Source organism: Peromyscus californicus, unplaced genomic scaffold (assembly GCF_007827085.1).
Source record: "Peromyscus californicus insignis strain IS unplaced genomic scaffold, ASM782708v3 Scaffold_16__1_contigs__length_79575227, whole genome shotgun sequence".
In the NCBI taxonomy this organism is placed as follows: Eukaryota; Metazoa; Chordata; class Mammalia; order Rodentia; family Cricetidae; genus Peromyscus; species Peromyscus californicus.
Genome location: NW_026294458.1, coordinates 27596946 through 27601093, shown reverse-complemented (window position 1 = coordinate 27601093; position 4148 = coordinate 27596946).

Sequence of the window (4148 nt, the reverse complement as noted above, 5' to 3'; positions counted from 1 at the left end):
AATTAGGAATGTCCTCAAAAATTGGGATTTGAGGAATGATGAGTTGCTGATGTTTTGGGGTCCATGGGTTTCCTGTGAGCTTTTTTTTTTTTTCTTTTATAGATTTTGTGGTTTTAGTGAAATAACCCTTTAAAAAGTCAAGCATATTGTGGATGCTGGTGATCTTACAGGAGGGCATTGTTACTGGTTTCTTTTCCCTGTGTTTATGTTTATAATTACATTGATTCAAGGGACAAAAGCTTCCTCATAAACGATTCATTTGCTCCAGGTGAGTGGAACAGTGGAAGGTTCTGCAGTAGTGGATGTAGCAGCAAATGCAGAGAGGATTGTCTTCTCTTTGCACATGCCTGTGAGGCTGCGTTCAGGGCATAAACATCAGCAGCGAACTTCACTGTGGGCTAGGACACAGCTTCACTAAAGCAATGTCCAATGCATTAGCATTGCTATTGCAAGAATAATTTTATAGTTGTATTTGTGTTTAATGTGTAACTGGTTTTGAATCTGTAAGGCAAACAGGCTTATTGGAAGTTATGTCTGAGCATATTTAGAAATACTTGTAGGAAAAAATGTATGCATATATGAATTTATTGGTAAGCATAGTAAAAGTATTCAGAATTTCCCCTATGAAGGGGACCTCTGAGATTTTTTTTCTTTTAAAGGGATAAACCCATTATTCAAGTTTGAGAAATGCTGGTGTGTATGAACATGAAAGAAGATCTAAGCTCAAGTGTTTAATTCTCTTATTGGAGAGTCTTTGTCAATATAAACTGGATAATAATGTATAAGCTATTAAACGCTATATAGATAGTATATGTGCTGTTCAGTCTGACAGTCCATATACAAACCACACCACTGTATGGTGAACAAGTACAGCAGAGGCTTTGCAAGTCTGTGGACGGTGCAGAATGCAGAAGCCCGGGGAGAAGTTGATTGGTATTATGATGCTGATAATGCTCACAGATATCAGGCAGGCACAAATCATGCTTCATCTTTTTAAAAAACAAATTTATTTGTTCATTTTATTTATGTGTATGTGTGTGCTTGTATAAGTTTATGTGTGTCCTATGTGTGCAGGAACCTGTGGAGGTCATCAGAGAACATTGGATCCCCTGGAACTAGGGTTACAGGTAGTTGTGAGCCACCACATGGGTGTTGGGGGCTAAACCTCTGCAGAGGCAGTAAGCACTCTTAAATTACTGAGCCATTTCAGCATCTCTTCATCTTTTTTGAACTTTCTAGAAAATTAGGTTAACTTAGATGAGTTAGGGAATTTCAAGACACCAATGTTTAATGTCATTTTGACATCTTTAGAGGTTACCAATGACTTTCCAGAGCAGAGGTCTCTTTGATTGTATCAGGCTTGTGTCTGGGGGATTTTGTGCTCTTTACATGAGTGGAAATGGCTACCCACAGTGCCCCTCCAGTTCAAACCTTCATGTCCTTGTGGGTCCCACAGGCTAGACTTGAACCCTTCCTTGACCTTTCTCACCCACCATCTCTAATTATTCACTGATTCCCATAGCACTGAAAACACAGCTTGAATTGTAGAGTATTGCTTTTGATTTTTATAGAATGTCTATTTCTAGTTGTTAGATTTGAAGGCTTACCAGGGCTGAAATAACTTCTTCTATTTCATCCATACCCTACACAGTATTGAATTACTAAAGGCTCAAGGAGTTCAATATTGGTGACCTCACTAGGGACAAGTAAGGCCTACATTTTCCTTATCACATTGGCCATTTTTGTGAGAATGCTAAAGCATGTTCAGGTGGAGTTCCCTCCAAGATCCATGGAGCCCACAGACGTCCAATAGCATTCTCCAAAGTCATCAAAGGGCATTTTCTGCTATGAACCTTCTTTTTTAATTTAATTTTATTTTTTGCTAGAGCTCAGGGCATTAGGAGTTGGTTATGAGATAGTTTCACAGGATACAGCATCGTATGAGATGGTTGTTTCCAAAGGAAATGGTACTAGGTACTAGGCCCTGATTTTCACATGGGGAGGACACAGTGAGAGGTGATTTGATAAGCAGTAAATGAGCCATGTCATTGCTTCTGAGGCTCAGACAGGCACAGAACAATGCCCACACGGGTCTCCACCATAGATCTCTGCCATATAGTTCTCCACCATATAGATTTTCAAAGTGATTTTCTTTCCCATCAAAGGTCCTGAAATCCCTATTTGGGGTGTCAAGAGGTCTGGTGTGATTCTCTGGCCTTCTAGGTATGGATCTCAATTTGGGCAATCTCAGACTCAACAGACCTCAAAGTGTGAAGGAACGTGGACAGTGCCCAAAGCAGACATACCCCCAAGAAGACACGAGGAGACCAAGAGTTTTGTTTTTTTTTTTAATTATTCCTTCATATTCAAACTTCACAAACAGTGTGAACTTGTACAATACCTCAGAAAGTGAAACTTACAAAAAAAGTGCTGGTAACATTTAAAAAAAAAACAACAAAAACCCCAAAAAACAAACATCATTCTTAGCAACATCAATTACTCTTCCACACAAAACAGAAACCTTGTAAAATTTATTTTCGTATTTTTAAGGCGTAATACTTCTGTATAAAGTATATGCAAGAGATAAAACTTCACAGTATTCCAAAATGTCACAATAATAATAATATAATAGTATAATGAAGCGCTACAGTTAATTTTTCTTTTTTTGAATTTTTTTCCTGTTTAAATAACAAATACAAGTCACAGGTAAATATACGTGAGAAAAATACGAGGCTAATATTAAATGGCAGGTACGGATACTGTCACTGTAAGAAAAACTGGCAGGGTGTGTGTATTTAGTCTATATCTTAAAGCACTTGATAGAAAAGGCGTATGCAAGGTTCTTCAAAACAATTTTCTGTTTGTTTAATAACTGACAACAAGAGTTATAATGAGAAAAAAAAAAAGGAACAAACTCCCTCTCAAAACTATTGACCTGCTCGTCCCAGACCACGCCCCTGTGGGAGGATGTGTGTGCTGATGTGTGCTTGGGTTTCTACAGCGCAGACTGACGACAGTGTTCCACACCCACCTTCGAGGGCAGCCATCCACCTGGTCTCTCTTAGGAAATGGTTCTTTCGGTTTAATGGTCTCTCTTTCCTTGCCTCTCACTCTTTCCAAACTCTTTCCCAGTGCCCAGTTCTTCAGTCTGAAAGGTTGCCCTCCATTCAAAATTCTCCGGGAAACGGAAAACTGCATACAGTTTGTGACACCCACAGAGACATCTGAAATATCACTTGGACAAATGAGTTATGTGTATATATGTGTTTGTTAAGTCTGAATATACAGTGTGTGTGTGCACGTGTGTGTATACACAGTAGCAATTGCAAAAAAGGGACCATATTCCTTCCCACCCTAATATACAATGTGATAAGGAACATTTTTCCGTGCAGGGACAGGGTTTCTTCGAGTCTTATCACAACACTGTGGCAGGAAAATCAGGAAATGAGTTCGCCTTTCAGCAGTCACCACAGTAAACTTCATTGAGAGCACACATGGCCAGATGTCTGATCTGGGCACGTGTGTGTGTTAACAGGTAGCTATTCAGCTAACGGTTAACAGAAAGACAGCAGATAGCAACACGTCAATAAGGTGCTCAAAGGAACAAGTGGCACCCACTCGTCACATGGATGGCCACGCTAAGGTGCTTCAAAAGAGTTTTAAAGTTTTGATTTCAAACGTTGAGAGCGTTCTGGTTTGCACATGGTAGTTCTGAGCCAGGCCAAGGGTTTTGAGATTTCTGACATCTTCCTACTGAAAAGGGCTTTCACGGTAGTTGTTTTGTTCACTTGAATGTAATCACTTGAGTCTAAAACCTTTTGAATAGCCAAAACTTAAAATCATCATGACTAAAAGAAAGAGCTGATGAAATGGTATAGAACATTACTGCATTCCCATTGGATCAAGATGGTCTCGCCCAGTTTTCCTCTATAGCTAACACTGTTCCTTTTTTTCTTTGTTACAATCCATTCCTTATGAACATACAGAAATGACCAAAGTCACTGCAAGTGACTGTTTTTACTTTTTTTGTGATCTGTTGCAAGAGTCCAACCTTGTTTCCTCTGCTGCTGTTTGTGTAAAATGAGCATCTGATCGGCTATGTGCACGTGTGTGTATGCACACACACGCACACCTATACATGTATAATA